The sequence below is a fragment of the Lagenorhynchus albirostris genome, chromosome 1, assembly GCF_949774975.1.
Source record: "Lagenorhynchus albirostris chromosome 1, mLagAlb1.1, whole genome shotgun sequence".
In the NCBI taxonomy this organism is placed as follows: Eukaryota; Metazoa; Chordata; class Mammalia; order Artiodactyla; family Delphinidae; genus Lagenorhynchus; species Lagenorhynchus albirostris.
In genome coordinates, this window is record NC_083095.1 from 63,017,052 (window position 1) to 63,035,501 (window position 18,450).

General features: G+C 39.6%; 1 protein-coding gene and 1 pseudogene across 2 annotated transcripts in view; one reads left to right on the top strand and one right to left on the bottom strand.

The window, feature by feature from the left end:
• RALGAPA1 (Ral GTPase activating protein catalytic subunit alpha 1) overlaps window positions 1–18,450 on the top strand; it is a 220,947-nt gene that overhangs the window by 26,354 nt on the left and 176,143 nt on the right. The gene's annotated exons all lie outside the window — the stretch shown is intronic.
• On the bottom strand, window positions 1,121–2,156 carry LOC132528460 (lysine-rich nucleolar protein 1-like; annotated as a pseudogene).

Below are 18,450 nucleotides of genomic sequence, written 5' to 3' on the forward strand. Positions count from 1 at the left end.
GAGGTGCCATTCTCACACTTTCCTTTAGTTCTTTAGACATGGTTTCCTTTATTTTTTGGAACATATTTAAAACAGATGATAGTGTTTGCCTAGTAGATCTAATGTTTGTTCTTCCTCAGGGACAGTTTCTATTGACTGATCTTTCTCCTGTACATGGGGCATGCTTTTGTTTTGTTTTGGTCATAGTCAGTTGATTTGTTACAAAGGTGCCTAGGCAATTCAACTGAGAATTGAAAATGTTTTTAACATCAAAACAAACAATGCTAGAAATATTGGACAGCTGATAACAAGGAACAAATTATTGATACATGCAACAATATAGATAAATCTCAAAATGGTTATGCTAAGTGAAAGAAGCCAGTTTAAAACACAGTAGGGCTTCCCTGGTGGTGCAGTGGTTGAGGGTCCACCTGCCGATGCAGGGGACACGGGTTCATGCCCCTGTCCGGGAAGATCCCACATGCCACGGAGCAGCTGGGCCCGTGACCCATGGCCACTGAGCCTGCACGTCCGGAGCCTGTGCTCTGCAACGGGAGAGGCCCGCGTACCGCAAAAAAAAAAAAAAAAAGAGTAAATATTCTATAATCCCAATTATATACAAATTCTAGAAAATGCAAGCTACTTCATAGTGACAGAGTAGTAGTGGTTATCTGGGGATGGGGAAGGAAGGGATGGATTACAAAGGGGCACAAGGAAACTTTTGCAAATCATGGGTATGTTCATTACCTTAATCGTTGCTGGTTTCCTGGATGCATACATATGTCAAAACTCATCAAATTGTTCACCTTAAATATGTGCAGATTATTGTATGTCAATTATATTTATATAAAGCTGCGAAAGGCAAAAAAAAATGCTCCTGAGTGGAGGCGAGGAGGTGGTCACGCGTGGGTCAGGCAGAGCACGTGTCCTCTTCTCCCCCTGCAGCAGTTATGAGGAGGACAGCCTCAGCCTGGGATTCTGAAGGACCAGAAAGCCCCTCAGCCAAAGTCGTGGCATGAAGTGTTGGAGACCACGGGCTCCCTGCTGCTGGAGGTGTGGCAGAGGCTGGCCTGGTGGCCTTTGGAGTCCCTAACGCCTCTGGGACCAGGATCTTGTGGCTTGGCAGTAGGCGAGTGTGCATCTAGGGGAGGGAAGATGCACTGGAGGGATGAGGACCAGGCCGCACCTGGCCTATGTGTGCGTTGTCCTTGTTGCCTTTCTTTTCCAACACCACCTCCAAGTCCGTGTTGTGCTCCTCATCCCAAGGTTCTCCTCCTACTCTGCTCTCCTGCCTCTTCTTCCTCTTCAGAGCTGGCTCCTCAATGTCTGCCTGTTCTGCTTTTTTCTTGGACTTCATTTTCTTCTTCACAGGAGCCTTGGGGCCATCTCCTGTTGGGATGTATTCTGGACCTTCAACTTTGACTGGCTTCTTTTTACTTTCTTTCCTAGGGCTGCTCATCCCGGACCTGGAGAGCTCAGGGTGTCCCAGGAGGGGTATCTCCCTCCTGGTGGATTTTCTTTTTCTCCTTCATCTTCATGTTGCTTCATCTTCACGTTGTGCTCCCTGGGGCTCCCCTACTTCTGTTTCTGTCCCGAGGCTGCCTGCTCCCAGATGCCATCTTTCCCAACTGAGCAAGTGTACAAAGCATCCCTGGCCGCTCAGAACCAAGGGTCCCTGGCTGAGAAGGCTGTAGCTTCCTGGGCCTTTTTCTCCTTCTTGTGTTTTTTGAGCTTCTTGCCAGCTGTGGTTACCTCCTCGACCTGCATGGGGTCTGGGGAGGTCTTCACCCTCAAGCCAGGGGACATGGACTTCCTCTTCTCCCCACTGAGTGACTTGGATGGACCAAGTGCCTGCTTCCTGCGGCTGGGTGACAGCTCAGTCCGTCCAGCATGTAACGTGGCCTCAGGTTCTAGGGGCTCCTCACAGGGCTATGACAGTTCTTTTTCTTCACTAGAGGCATTTTGGGTGCCTGCTCTTGGACCACATTCTTCGAGGGTGGTATGGCTCTTGTGGGACAAACCTCTCTGAAGTAATTGTCACTATTTAAAACCTAGTATTGAGTCTCTGGTTCTTTGACTACCTTCTTTTTCTTCTTTTTCTCTGGGAGCCCAAGGCCCAGGTCTCCTTTCTGAGTCTTAGTGATCATTCCCAAAGGCCAAACTTCCCTGCCTCCACGTGAGAGCTGGGGCATACTTTCCTTTTTTTTTTTTTTTAATTTATTTATATTTACTTATTTATTTTTGGCTGCTTGGGTCTTCATTGCTGCACGCAGGCTTTCTCTAGTTGCGATGAGTGGGGGCTCCTCTTTGTTGCGGTGCATGGACTTCTCATTGCAGTGGCTTCTCTCTGCAGAGCCCAGGCTCTAGGTATGTGGCTTCAGTAGTTGTGGCACGTGGGCTCAGTGGTTGTGGCTCGCAGGCTGTAGAGTGCAGGCGCAGCAGTTGTGGTGCACGGGCTTAGTTGCACCACGGCAGGGGCATACTTTCTTATTTCTTTGTGTGTCTTGTAATTTTGTTGAAAAACTGACATTTTAAATAATACAGCAACTCTGGAAACCACTTTCTCCCTCTCCCCCAGGGTTTGTTGTTTCTGTTGTTATTGTTGCTGTGTGATTCTTTAATGACTTTCCTGAACTATGTGCAGTGTATTTTCTTTCTCCTATGTGACCACCACATTCTTTACTCGTTCAACTTAGTGGTCAGCTAATGCCTGCACGGATACTTCCTTACAAGCCTGGAGTCAGTAAGTTTCCTAGTCTTTGCGAAGGAGCTCTCTGTGTGTATTGGGACATACTGTCAGTATTCAAGAAACCGTTTACAATACTTTTTTAGCCTTCACATCTTTCTTGTGTAACCTCAAGGTCAGACAGAGGTGAAAGTTTAAATCTTTTTCCAGACTTTCCTTAGTATGCTTGCAGCTCAGCTCATGGCTTTCTATACTCCCCTTAATATGTCGTAGCTCTTTAAAGTTCCCTATGGATAGCACATTCTCTATATTTTTCCTTTTAAGTTTTTTTTTGGTTAGTTGTTTGCCTCATCAGTGATTGCTGCCTCAGGCAGCTGTGGTGTTAAATAATTGCCACTGATTGTTTTCCACAAATGTCTCCAGGGGAAAAGCTGTTGCCGGTGTGAGTTCTGAGTTACTCAAATAAAGACAAGCTTTGCAAGCTGGATTTTCGAAGGAGCAGCTAGATAAGTCAAATAATGACATTTCTCTTAGAGTGAAGCTTTGAAAGAACTCCAATTCTGTTCTGACTCCTCCAGTGACCCATAGGCTGCTGTTTCTCACTGTGATCCTGGGCTGTTGGTTTTTAAGGCTGCTATGGAGATGAGGATGGGGAATGGGAACACAGTAAGTTTGAAATGCCACAGAGCTAACTGTTCTTATTGAGATTCATCCATTTTTCTTGAAAAAATGTGCTTGATTGTTGCGAGCTTTTGATTAATTTCCAGGTCTATGAAAAGGTTGACTTTTACTGTTTTTGCTTTTGTTTAGCTGTTTTTAATGGAGGAAAAGATTTTCAGAGTTCCTTATTCCACTAACTCGCTGATATTACCTACCTATAACTTGCTTTTTAAACTATACTTAATGTTTTTCAGTTTTATTAAAATGTTCTTTTATGAATATTTTTAGTGGCTGCCTATTCATTTGTATGGATGTATCATAATTTAGTTTCTTACTGTGTAGTGGGTAGTGGACAGATATTAGGAAGTTAGGGAAGAAAAATAGGACTTTTATATCATGTGAAGGAACCCAGGCTTATCCTGTTTACAGTGGGAAATGCCTTAAGTATTTTAAGCTGATGAGTGATACCGGTAGTTGGACTCAGGTTTGGTAAATTATTCTGGTAGCAATATGTGGAGGATGGATAAAAAGTGGCCTTCAAATGGTGTGAGATTAGGTAGGAGGCTACTAATAAAATTCAGGCAAGAGGTCATGAAGTAGCAAACTAAAAATTTTCACTATCCTAAAACTTCAGAGTATCTATCTCAGCCTCTACAGGACTGTGTAGCTTTCAAATAATTCTTTAAAAATACCGTTCTTTCAGAATGAATTTGATTAAAATTGGCCACAAGGTTATATTATGCTTTGGTGTACTGCCTGAAGTGTAGCTAATATGGTGGTGTTGATTGAGGGATCAGAAAAGCTGATTTGGAACTGTTTAATAGCTTTGTGTGACCTGGACTTGTTAACCTAACTTCTCTCAGGCTTAATTTCCTCAGAAAGTGGAAATAATATACCTATTTCAAAAATGTATTCGTGGAGGGCTTCCCTGGTGGCGCAGTGGTTGAGAGTCCGCCTGCTGATGCAGGGGACACGGGTTCGTACCCCGGTCCAGGAGGATCCCACATGCCGCGGAGCAGCTAGGCCCGTGAGCCATGGCCTCTGAGCCTGCGCATCCGGAGCCTGTGCTCTGCGACGGGAGAGGCCACAACAGTGAGAGGCCCGCATATCGAAAAAAAAATATATATATATATATTCATGGAGAATGAATAAGATATGTTTGTGTAACTGTAAAAGTGCTATCTATGCAAATGTAAACTATTAAGTAAACATAAGTGATTATAGCTGTTTGCCTTATCTTTATGTCTCTATGCTTCTGGTATGTTTGATAAAACAGAATTGATGTTGCTCTTAAATCAGACATTGTATCTTTGTTTATAAGATTATCTTTTTCACTGTATCTCCTCATTTCCTCTGTGCCTATGTCGAATCTTTGAAAGCAAGAGAATAATTTTTATTTTACTTTGTGTTTAAGGGTTTTTTTATGTCACTAATAATTTTTATTATATATTGAAATAATATTTTTGATATATTGGTTAAATATAATATATTCAAATTAATTTCATCTGTTTCCTCTACCTTTTTCTCTTCTTTTTTTTAACATCTTTATTGGAGTATAATTGCTTTACAATGGTGTGTTAGTTTCTGCTGTATAACAAAGGGAATCAGCTGTACGTATACATATGTCCCTGTATCCCCTCCCTCTTGCATCTCCCTCCCATCCTCCCTATCCCACCCCTTTAGGTGGTCACAAAGCACCGAGCTGATCTCCCTGTACTATGTGGATGCTTCCCATTAGCTATCTGTTTTACATTTGTTAGTTTATATATGTCCATGCCAACCTCTCACTTCGTCCCAGCTTACCCTTTCCCCTCCCCGTGTCCTCAAGTCCATTCTCTATGTCTGCGTCTTTATTCTCATCCTGCCCCTAGGTTCTTAGAACCATTTTTTTTTTCTTTTTAGATTCCATATATATGTGTTAGCATACGGTATTTATTTTCTCTTTCTGACTTACTTCACTCTATATGACAGACTCTAGGTCCATCCACCTCACTACAGATAACTCAATTTCGCTTCTTTTTATGGCTAATATTCCACTGTATAAATGTGCCACATGTTCTTTATCCATTCATCTGTCATGGACACTTAGGTTGCTTCCATGTTCTGACTATTGTAAATAGTGCTGCAGTGAACATTGTGGTACATGACTCTTTGAATTATGGTTTTCTGAAGGTATGTGCCCACTAGTGGGATTGCTGGGTCATCTGATAGCTCTAGTTTTAGTTTTTTAAGGAACCTCCATACTATTCTCCATAGTGGCTGTATCAATTTACATTCCCAGCAACAGTGCAAGAGGGTTCCCTTTTCTCCACACCTTTTCCAGCATTTATTGTTTGTAGACTTTTGGATGATGGCCATTCTGAGTGGTGTGAGGTGATACCGCATTGTAGTTTTGATTTGCATTTCTCTACTGCTCACTGATGTTAAGCATCCTTTTATATGTTTGTTGGCAATCTGTATATCTTCTTTGGAGAAATATCTTTTTAGGTCTTTTGCCTATTTTTGGAGTGGGTCGTTTGTTTTTTGATATTGAGCTGCATGAGCTGCTTGTATATTTTGGAGATGAATCCTTTGTCAGTTGCTTCATTTGCAACTATTTTCTCCCATTCTGAGGGTTGTTTCTTCATCTTGTTTATGTTTTCCTTTGCTGTGCAAAAGCTTTTAAGTTTCATTAGGTCCCATTTGTTTATTTTTGTTTTCATTTCCATTTCTTTAAGAGTGGGTCAAAAGGGATCTTGCTGTGATTTATGTCAAATAGTGTTCTTCCTATGTTTTCCTCTAAGACTTTGAAAGTGTCTGGCCTTACATTTAGGTCTTTAGTTCATTTTGAGTTTATTTTTGTGTATGGTGTTAGGGAGTGTTCTGATTTCATTCTTTTACATGTAGCTGTCCAGTTTTCCCAGCACCACTTATTGAAGAGGCTGCCTTTCTCCATTGTATATTGTCACCTGCTTTATCAAAGATAAGGTGACCATATGCGCATGGGTTTATCTCTGGGCTTTCTGTCCTGTTCCATTGATCTAAATTTCTGTTTTTGTGGCAATACCATACTGTCTGGCTTACTGTAGCTTTGTAGTATAGTCTGAAGTCCGGGAGCCTAATTCCTCTAGCTCCATTTTTCTTTCTCAAGATTGCTTTGGCTATTCAGGGTGTTCTGTGTTTCCATTCAAATTGTGAAATTTTTTGTTCTAGTTCTTGAAAAATGCCATTGGTAGTTTGATAGGGATTGCACTGAATCTGTAGACTGCTTTGGGTATATAGTCATTTTCAAAATGTTTATTCCTCCAATCCAAGAACATGGTATATTTCTCCATCTATTTGTATCATCTTTAATTTCTTTCATCAGTGTCTTATAGTTTACCGCATACAGGTCTTTTGTCTCCGTAGGTAGGTTTATTGCTAGGTATTTGATTCTTTTTGTTGCAGTGGTACATGGGAGTGTTTCCTTAATTTCTCTCTCAGATTTTTGATCATTAGTGTATAGGAATGCAAGAGATTTCTGCACGTTAATTTTGTATCCTACTTTACCAGATTCATTGATTAGCTCTAGTAGTTTTATGGTAGCATCTTTAGGATTCTCTATGTATAGTATCATGTCATCTGCAAACAGTGACAGCTTTACTTCTTCTTTTCCGATTTGGATTCCTTTTATTTCTTTTTCTTCTCTGATTGCTGTGGCTAAAACTTCCAAATCTGTGTTAAATAGTAGTGGTGAGAGTGGGCAACCTTGTCTTGTTCCTGATCTTAGTGGAAATGGTTTCAGTTTTTCACCATTGAGGACGATGCTGGCTGTGGCTTTGTTGTATATGGCCTTTATTATGTTGAGGAAAGTTCCCTCTATAACTACAAATGGGTGTTGAATTGTGTCGAAAGCTTTCTCTGCATCTATTGAGATGATCATATGGCTTTTCTCCTTCAGTTTGTTAATATTGTGTATCACATTGATTGATTGATTTGTGTATATTGAAGAATCCTTGCATTCCTGGGATAAATCCCACTTGCTCATGGTGTATGATCCTTTTAACTTGCTGTCGAATACTGTTTGCTAGTATTTTGTTGAGGATTTTTGCATCTATGTTCATCCGTGCTGTTGGCCTGTAGTTTTCTTTCTTTGTGATATCTTTGTCTGGTTTCGTATCAGGGTGATGGTGGGCTCGTAGAATGAGTTTGGGAGTGTTCCTCCCTCTGCTGTATTTTGGAAGACTTTGAGAAGGCTAGGTGTTAGCTCTTCTCTAAATGTTTGATAGAATTTGCCTGTGAAGCCATCTTGTCCTGGGCTTTTGTTTGTTGGAAGATTTTTAATCCCAGTTTCAATTTCAGTGCTGGTGATTGGTCTGTTCATATTTTCCATTTCTTCCTGGTTCAGTCTCGGAAGGTTGTGCATTTCTGAGAGTTTGTCCATTCCTTCCAGGTTGTCCATTTTATTGGCATATAGTTGCTTGTAGTAATCTCTGATGATCCTTTGTATTTCTGCAGTGTCAGTTGTTACTTCTCCTTTTTCATTTCTAATTCTATTGATTTGTGTCTTCTCCCTTTTTTTCTTGATGAGTCTGGCTAATGGTTTATCAATTTTGTTTATCTTCTCAAAGAACCAGCTTTTAGTTTTATTGATCTTTGCTATTGTTTCCTTCATTTCTTTTTCATTTATTTGTGATCTGATCTTTATGATTTCTTTCCTTCTGCTAACTTTGGGGTGTTTTTGGTCTTCTTTCTCTAATTGCTTTAGGTGTAATGTTAGGTTGTTTATTTGAGATGTTTCTTGTTTCCTGAGGTAGGATTGTACTGCTATAAACTTCCCTCTTAGAACTGCTCTGGCTGCATCCCATAGGTTTTCGGTCGTCATGTTTTCATTGTCATTTGTTTCTAGGTATTTTTTGAGTTCCTCTTTGATTTCTTCAGTGATCTCTTGGGTATTAAGTAGTGTATTGTTTAGCCTCCATGTGTTTATATTTTTTACCGATTTTTTCTGTAATTGATATCTAGTCTCATAGCATTGTGGTTGGAAAAGATACTTGATACATTTTCAATTTTCTTAAATTTACCAAGGCTTGATTTGTGACCCAAGCTATAATGTATCCTGGAGAATGTTCCATGAGCACTTGAAAGTGTATTCTGTTGTTTTGTATGGAATGTCTTATAAATATCAATTAAGTCCATCTTGTTTAATGTATCATTTAAAGCTTGTGTTTCCTTATTTTCATTTTGGATGATCTGTCCATTGGTGAAAGTGGGGTGTTAAAGTCCCCTACTGTGATTGTGTTACTGTCAATTTCCCCTTTTATGGCTGTTAGTATTTGCCTTATGTATTGAGGTGCCTCCTATGTTGGGTTCATACATATTTACAATTGTATCTTCTTCTTGGATTGATCCCTTGATCATTGTGTAGTGTCCTTCTTTGTCTTTTATAATAGTCTTTGTTTTAAAGTCTGTTTTGTCTGATAATGAGAATTGCTACTCCACCTTTCTTTTGATTTCCATTTGCATGGAATATCTTTTTTCCATCGCCTCACTTTCAGTCTGTATGTGTTGCTAGGGCTGAAGTGGGTCTCTTGTAGACAGCATATATACGGGTCTTGTTTTTGTATCCATTCATCCAGTCTCTGTCTTTTGGTTGAAGCAGTTAATCCATTTACGTTTAAGGTAATTATTGATATATATGTTCCTATTACCATATTCTTAATTGTTTTGTGTTTGTTATTGTAGGTGTTTTCCTTCTCTCATGTTTACTGCCTAGAGAAGTTCCTTTAGCATTTGTTGTTAAGCTGGTTTGGTGGTGCTGAATTCTCTTAGTTTTTGCTTGTCAGAAAAGCTTTTAATTTCTCCATCAAATCTGAATGAGATCCTTGCTGGGTAGAGTAATCTTGGTTGTAGGTTTTTCCCCTTCATCACTTTAAATATGTCCTGCCACTCCCTTCTGGCTTGCAGAGTTAATGCTGAAAGATCAGCTGTTAACCTTATGAGGATTCCCTTGTATGTTATTTGTTGTTTTTCCCTTGCTGCTTTTAATATTTTTTTTTGTATTTAATTTTTGATACTTTGATTAATATGTGTCGTGGTGTGTTTCTCTTTGGATTTATCCTGTGTGGGACTGTGTGCTGCCTGGACGTGATTAACTATTTCCTTTCCCATATTAGGGAAGTTTTCAATTATAATCTCTTCAAGTATTTTCTCAGTCCCTTTCTTTTTATCTTCTTCTTCTGGGATCCCTATAATTTGAATGTTGGTGTTTTTAATGTTGACCCAGAGGTCTCTGAGACTGTCCTCAGTTCTTTTCATTCTTTTTTCTTTATTCTGCTCTGCAGTAGTTAGTTCCACTATTTTATCTTCCAGGTCACTTGTCCATTCTTCTGCCTCAGTTATTCTGCTATTGATTCCTTCTAGAGAATTTTTATTTTCATTTATTGTGTTGTTCACCATTGTTTGTTTGCTCTTTAGTTCTTCTAGTTCCTTGTTAAATGTTTCTTGTATATTCTCCATTCTGTTTCCAAGATTTTGGATCATGTTTACTGTCATTACTCAGAATTGTTTTTCACGTAGACTGCCTATTTCCTCTTCATTTGTTAGGTCTGGTGGGTTTTTACCTTGCTCCTTCATCTGCTGTGTGTTTCTGTGTCTTCTCATTTTGCTTAACTTGCTGTGTTTGGGGTCTCCTTTTCGCAGGCTGCAGGTTCGTAGTTCTTGTTGTTTTTGGTGTCTGTCCGCAGTGGCTAAGGTTGGTTTAGTGAGTTGTGTAGGCTTCCTGGTGGAGGGGACTAGTGCCTGTGTTCTAGTGGATGAGGCTGGATCTTTTGTTTCTGGTGGGCAGGTCCACGTCTGTTGGTGTGTTTTGTGGTGTCTGTGGCCTTATGATTTTAGGCAGCATCTGTGCTAATGGGTGGGGTTCTGTTCCTGTCTTGCTAGTTGTTTGGCATGGGGTGTCCAGCACTACACCTTGGTGGTCGTTGTGTGGAGGTGGGTCTTGGCATTGAGATGGAGATCTCTGGGAGATTTTTGCCTTTGATATTATGTGGACCTGGGAGGTCTCTTGTGGACCAGTGTCCTGAATTTGGGTCTCCCACCTCAGAGGCACAGCCCTGATGCCTGGCTGGAGCACCAAGAGCCTGTCATCCGCACGGCTCAGAATAAAACGGAGAAAAAAAAGAAAGAATGAAGAAGATAAAATAAAAGTTACTAAAATAAAAAATAATTCTTAAAAAGAAATTTTTTGTAAGTAATAAAAATTAAGAAAAGGAACAAAAGAAGAGAGTGACCAAACCAGAAAACAAATCCACCAATGATAAGAAGCACTAAACACTATATTAAACAAAAACACCAAAAAATGAAAAACAACGGACAGACAGAACCCTAGGACAAATGGTAAAAGCAAAGCTAAACAGATAAAATCACACACAGGAGGATACACATACACCCTCACAAAAAGAGAGAAACGGAAAAAAAAATATATTTCGTTCCTCCCAAAGTCCACCTCCTGAATTTGGGATGATTCGTTGTCTATTCAGGTATTCCACAGATGCAGGGTACATCAACTTGACTGTTGAGATTTAATCCGCTGCTCCTGAGGTTGCTGGGAGAGATTTCCCTTTCTCTTCTTTGTTTGCACAGCTCCTGGGGTTCAGCTTTGGATTTGGCCCCACCTCTGCGTGTAGGTTGCCTGAGGGCGTCTGTTCTTCGCTCAGACAGGATAGGGTTAAAGGAGCCACTGATTCAGGGACTCTGGCTCACTCAGGCCGCGGGGAGGGAGGGGTATGGAGTGCGGGGCGGGCCTGCGGCGGCAGAGGCCAGCATGACGTTGCAGCAGTATGAGGTACGCCGTGTGTTCTCCTGGGGAAGTTGTCCCTGGAACACAGGACCCTGGCAGTGGCGGGCTGCACAGGCTCCCGGGAGGGGAGGTGTGGATAGTGACCTGTGCTCGCACACAGGCTTCTTGGTGGCTGCAGCAGCAGCCTCAGTGTCTCATACCTGTCTCTGGGGTCTGCACTGATAGCCGCAGCTCGCGCCCGTCCCTGGAGCTCCTTTAAGTGGTGCTCTTAATCCCCTCTCCTCGCGGACCAGGAAACAAAGAGGCAAGAAAAAGTGTCTCGCCTCTTCGACAGCTCCAGACCTTTCCCCGGACTCCATCCCAGCTAGCTGTGGTGCACTAGCCCCCTTCAGGCTATGTTTATGCAGCCAACCCCTGTCGTCTCCCTGGGATCCAACCTCCGAAGCCCGAGCCTCAGCTCCCAGCCCCCGCCCGCCCAGGCGGGTGAGCAGACGAGCCTCTCGGGCTGGTGAGTGCTGGTCGACACTGATTGACTGTGCAGTAATCTCTCCACTTTGCCCTCCGCACCCCTGTTGCTGTGCTCTCCTCCGCGGCTCCGAAGCTTCCCCCCTCCGCCACCCGCCGTCTCCGCTCGCGAAGGGCTTTCCTAATGTGTGGAAACCTTCCTTCACAGCTCCCTTCCAGAGATGTAGGTCGTGTCCCTATTCATTTGTCTCTGTTTTTTCTTTTGCCCTACCCAGGTACTTGGGGAATTTCTTGCGTTTTGGGAAGTCTGAGGTCTTCTGTGAGTGTTCAGTAGGTGTTCTGTAGGAGCTGTTACACATGTAGATGTATTTCTGATGTATTTGTGGCGAGGAAGGTGATCTCCGCGTCTTAGTCTTCCGCCATGTTGAAGCTCCTCCTCGTGCAGGCGGATTCTTAACCACTGTGCCAGCAGGGAATTCCCTAGTTGTTAATTCTTAATTTTAGTTTGTTTTCGTCAGAGAGCATGGTATGTGCTAAGTTATTCTTGGTTCGTTTTCTATTTAGTGTCCTTAGTAATTCAGTTTTTAAACTTTTCTTGTTTTTAATATTTACTTATTTATTTATTTACTTTTTTATTTGGCTGTGCCGGGTCTTAGTTGTAGCATTCAGGATCTTTGTTTCTGTGTGCAGGATCTTCCTTGCTGCATGTGGGCTCTTTTTAGTTGTGGCATGTGGGCTTTTTTAGTTGCGCCATGTGAGCTATTAGTTGCGGCACGCGGGACCTAGGTCCCTGAGCAGGGATTGAACCCGGCCTCCCTGCTTTGGGAGTGCAGAGTGTTAACCCACTGGACCACCAGGGAAGCCCCTAATAGTTCCGTTTTTATAAATACCCTACTTTTACATGGGAAGACTTATAGTCTCTTGAATTTAGAGTTTTACAGGTAAAGTGCTCATTTTGTTGTTCAAATCTTGTGTATACTTACTACTTAACTTCTGTTAAATATGAGACAGACGTGTTAAAAGCTACCACACTATAAATGGGTTTGCTTTTCCTTAGAAATCTATCAGCTTTTGCTGTTTATATCTCTTCATACAAAATTGAAATGAAAGCTTTCTGGTAAATAGAGCCTTTTGTCAAAATACATTGAACTCTTTAATTGTATTAATTCTTGCCTTAATGTTTACTTTTTGTCTCTTTTTGAGCAATCACTGTTGGTATTTTTGGTTAGTATTTGGGTTAAAAATACTTTTCTTAGTAAATACTTTGTAGCTTGACTTTTGTGTGTGTTTTTAAATCCAGTATGATTACAGCTCTCTCTTAACTGTGGCATTTAATCCATTAACTTTTTTGTAATTACTTGTATATTTATATTGATTTCCGTCATCTTGTTCACTTTTTTGGGGTGCTTTTCTTTACTCATGTCTGTTAGATTGATAAGCTTCTCTATATTCTTTTTCCCTTCTAATGATTAGAAGTTATGCATTGTTGTTATTCTCTTATTGGTAACTCAGAAAACTTCAATAGCATACTAATATTGAAGTCTAGAGTTCATCACTGTTTCTACTGTCCTCTTAAATAAAATAAGATCTTAAAATACTTTCTCCAGCATTTGTTTCATCTTTCACATTATTGCCTATTATTTTACTTCCTCCTTGTTAGTAACCTTTTGCATTAGTACTTTTGTTAACAGTCAGTGCTCATTGAGATCTACCCACACATTTTCCAGTTTCTTAGCTCATCTTGGCTTCTTGCTTCTCACTCTTCCATGTGAGTTTATTTCTATTCGTTCAGAAATCTATCTTTTGTAATTCTTTGAGTGAGAGTTTTTTTAATTTTTTAATTTTTTATTTTTTTCTTCTGCGTGTGTGGGCCTCTCACTGTTGTGGCCTCTCCCATTGCGGAGCACAGGCTCCGGACATGCAGGCTCAGCGGCCATGGCTCACGGGCCCAGCTGCTCTGCGGCATGTGGGATCCTGCTGGACCGGGGCACGAACCCACGTCCCCCGCATCGGCAGGCGGACTCCCAACCACCGCGCCACCAGGGAAGCCCCTGAGTGAGAGTTTTTAAGTGTTAAACTCTATGTTAGAAAATGCCTTTTCTTTATTTTCATGTTCATCTTATTGAACAGTAGTTTAGCTGAATAAGAATTTTATGATGACTATTATTTTCCCTTAGTTCTTTCAGTATAAAATTGCATTGTCTTCTTGCCTCTATTGGGCTGATGAGAAGTCTGTTGTTAGTTTTGATATTTCTGTGTAGGTAACTTTTCTTGGTTGTAATATTTCCGTTTTGTTTTTGGAGTTAGGATGTGACCGTGGATTTGTGTTCATCCTGCTTGGGAATCACTGTGCTTTTTCAGTCTGAAGATTTATTTACATATTTCACCAATTTTAGATAGTACTCAGACCTTATTTCTTTGAATATTGCTTACATTTTATCTTTGTTCTTGGGACTTCTCAGGCAGTCTGTTTCCATCTTATTATTTTTCTGTGCTACATTCTGAGTAATAGCATCAGTCTGTCTTCCAACTTACTATTTCTCTGTTTCTTCCTTTTGTCCTCTCTTCCTCCCTTTTCTCAATTTCTTCTCCCTTCTCATATACCCTCCTCTTTACTTAGAACTTGATAATGTGTTGTTTATAATTTTCCAGCCTGTTTATGTGGTTTTACCGCCCTTCTTTTCTCTTGCACCTTCTTTCTGTTTTCTTCCTACTTTTCCCTTCTACTTCCCCCCTTATTTGTGCTTGACTCCATATTGCTTATATTTTAATACTACATTTTTGTGTTTCTTTTCCCTTACCCATTCTCCCTTCTCCTCATCCTTACTTCCTTCCCATCTCCTTTCCTACATATTTCCCCTTCAACCCCTCCCTGCCTTTATACCACATTCTCACCATCCTCCTCTCCCTCATGACACCTCTTCCTCCATCCCACTTCCTCCTTTCCTACTTACTCTTTTTTTTTTTTTTTTTTTTTTTGCGGTACACAGGCCTCTCACTGTTGTGGCCTCTCCCGTTGCGGAGCACAGGCTCTGGACGCGCAGGCTCAGTGGCATTGGCTCACGGGCCCAGCCGCTCCAGGGCACGAACCCGTGTCCCCTGCATCGGCAGGCGGACTCTCAACCACTGCGCCACCAGGGAAGCCCCCTACTTACTCTCTTTTCTTCACTTCTACTCCTTCTCCTCTTCCTTTTTTTTTTTTGAGCTTGTATTATTTGTTTTTATCCAGCATTTCTGTGTCTCTGCAATTAGAGAGAGTTTTTTGTGTTATTCACTGTATTGTTGGATCAGTCCTCATTATTATTGATTATTTTAAGGCAATAATTTGCATTGTTCAGTGCTTTATTATCAGGAGCAGATTACTTGTGATACACTTCACAGATTAGTGTATTATAATGCCATCATTTGAGGAAAAGTTCTAAATGGTGGCTTTTTTTTTTTTTATAGATGAGGAAGAAGAATGATGGTATTGCAAAATTTGTTGAATTTTTGGTCATCTAGCGTGGGTTATGTGATAACTTTTCTAGGGAAGTATTTAGTACAGGTGTCTGAAATTTAAGGTCAGGTAAACTAGCCTTCTGAATTTTGTAATTTTTAATTATAGATTTGTTACAGAGCTTAGATGTCTTCAAAAGATGTAGTAGGAAGTAAATATATTAATTAGCTTCTTGAAGCTTATTCATAAAAAGATCCTAGAGACATCTGAAATTTTATTTGTGAATACTAAATGAAGTCTAGAACTGTTTTGCTACTTAAGGTTAGTATTCCCAAAGGTCTTCAAAGCAGTCCTAAGCCTGAATAAGTTTTTTTAAAACCTCAGAAATTTCAGTCTTAATTTGTGGTTGAAATGTTTATTTGATTTTTTAAAGGAAATACTAATTTACAAACATTACAAATCAAACAGAAGTATTTCTAAAAATGGGGGAAGTTTTTGAATGCTTAAACTTTTTTTAAGTGCCAACCATCAGTTTAGCACTATGCAAAGCACTTCCTCAGATTAAAATTTTGAAAAAATTAGAAAGGTAAAAGAAGCTAAGGCATGCTTTCTGCTCCCAAAGAGCATCCAGTATCTGTAAGAGAATGATACAGTTGGCACTCCATTTTGGAGGGGTGGGTCCACATCCTCAGATTCAACCTACTTTGGATCAAAAATATTCAGGAAAAAAAATTCTGGAGAATTCCAGAAAGCAGAACTTGAATTTGCCTCACCCAGGCAACTATTTACATAGCATTTACATTGTGTCTGGTATTATAAGTAATCTAGAGGTGACGTAAAGTGTGTGGGAGGATGTGCATAGGTTATATGCAAATACTATGTCATTTTATATAAGGGATTCTCCAATTTTGGCATCTGATGGGTTCCTGGAACCATCACTTGCTGATACCGAGGGACAGTTGTACTAACTAATGTGACATAATTAGGAGCCATGCTGACTAAAAGTACTGGAGGCATTCACAAAAAGAGAAAACATAAAGGGTTTGGGGCATTTTTGGGGGAAAGGTATTGGGTAGAAGTTTTTCCATAATCTCTTTCTTTGTGGATTTCCTTCCTTTTATATTTTCCTTTCTTCTGTGTTACTGTTTTATAGAGAGACTTCTTTTTAAATAAGTGAACCTTCTTATTCTCTTATATCCACCTTTTTTTTTTTTCCCGGTTTTCCCCCACTATGTAAATTTTGTGAATTGGTGAACAAAAATGTTTTATAAGAGTTTTTATTTGCTAACTAGTTCATTACAAATAGATACAGAGTAAAAAACAAATTGACCTAATTTTGATGCAGTATTTTTTATTAGCAAGTATGTAGTTTCCAGGCTTTGTGTAACATGCTGTACCATGGGAAGGAAATTGAGAGAGACTATCTTGGCTCCTAAATTTATGTTGCAAAATCTTGAGTTGATTCATGTTTGCTTTTGTTTTGTTTTGACTTTTTTGTTTTGCTTTGTTATTGTTCTCATTTTCTTCTTTCCCCTGGGACATTAGTTTTGTTTGAAACATTAATTTCAGGAATTTCAGCGGTAATTTTAGCAGTCTATTTCATTCTCATTTCATAGTTCTTTGTTACTTCAAACTACTCAGTGGGGAAAACAGAATACTTCTCCTGTTTATCTCAGTATATGTGTTTTATTTTGGTAGTCTCTAAAATATGTTTAACTAGTATTCAATGACAGTTATTCTTATCTTCTTACAGGCAGATAACAGATAAACTACTAGTGTTCTTTTCTTATTTTTCTTATAGATGTATCAATATTACACTGGAAGCTGAATAACATAGAGGTTAAGAGCATGGACACTAAATCCAGACTGTGTGGAGTTTAAATCCATGACTCTGTTTCTTACTAACTGAATCACTTAAACTCTCTATACTTGTTTTCTCATCTTTAGAGTTAGGGATAATAGTAGTACTTATTTCATAGTGTTGTTCTGAGGACTTTAGGAATTAATTTCTATAAAGGACTTAGAAGAGTTTCTGGCATATAGAAAACATTGTTTGTGTTAGCCATTATTATTGTTTTTTCCCCTAGTTCTGTGAAAATGTACACAGATAGTGTTACAGGTAGGAATGGAATCTGGGTGTTCTAATTCCAGTCAAGATGAAGCAGTGCTATTTTGCCTGTCAGTAGGTTATGCAGTCTTTTCCAAGATAAAAATTTCCAAGCTACGAAATGAATACAATAACATTAAAATAATTTATTTGATTAATAATAAAACACATTTGAGTACATATGTGCTCAGCAGTGTGCTTAGGTTTTGGAAATACTAAGGTAGACACACTTTCTATCCTAAAGAAACTATAGACTAGTCCTGGAAAAAAGACAAGGAAACACTTGAGACATAATTACTTCCATGAGAGAGAAATGTAGAGAACACAAGGGAATAGAGAGGAGAGGGCATCCATTCCTTCCTTGGGGAGGGCAAAACAAAAGGGAAACAGTCTTGGAAAATTCCATAGATGAGATGTCATTAAAGATTTATGAATATTCATAGGGTAAGATAATACACCAGAGTTTAAAGTGCTGTCTGTATGTTGTTACTATTTAACTTTATTCTGAAATCTTCCATTCAGCCTTAGAGCATTCCAAGAAATTAATTGATGTTTAACTTGAGTTTATCAGCAGTTAGTAGTTTATTCATTTTACTCCCAGGTTCAAAAAAATCTTTGTTCTTCCAGTTGCTTTTTTCAAATTTGTTTATTATAAAAGAGACGTGCTTTTTGTAAAGGAATTTGAGTAGTAGGAAGTATATAAAGTAAAAGTTCTTAATTCCTCCCCTTTTCCCCAACTTTCTCACCCCCCCGAAAATAAGCCAAACGATAAAATGCATAAGTACATATACACCTACGATGTAGATGTCTTGCTTTAAATAATAAATCCCATTTCCTTAGTTTGCACTTATGATATTTTTTGACATATCAAGGATACTTTTTCTATTTTATTTTTATCAAAATGCTCAAAGCTAGCCAAAATGAATTATTTTTCTGCATCCTATCCTGCTTTCCTCACTTCAATGTCTTTGTTTATGCCGAGAATGTCTTTCTCATTCAAACCCACCACTTTATGTCCAAAGTCCTTCCTGTCCATAGAGGTCTTTTCAGATAATACATTCTCTGTCAGGCATTTGTTCTTTCCCCACCTTCACCCCTCATTGAGTTTTGAAAGTAATTTTGTGTTAGTACCCAACACTTTCTGCTCTGCATACAGTTAAATGTTCAGTTTCTCTGCCTTGGACTATACTGACAGTTCTTAGAGAACAGTATTACCTGAGTTTTATAATACTTAAGTGCCTATTTGCAAAGCCTATTGTTAGATATTTAAAGTAAATGTATTTTAGACATGTATTATTACTCTTAGAAATACCGATTTTTAACTGTCTTGGGGGAAAAGTTAGGAGAGCATAGCTGTG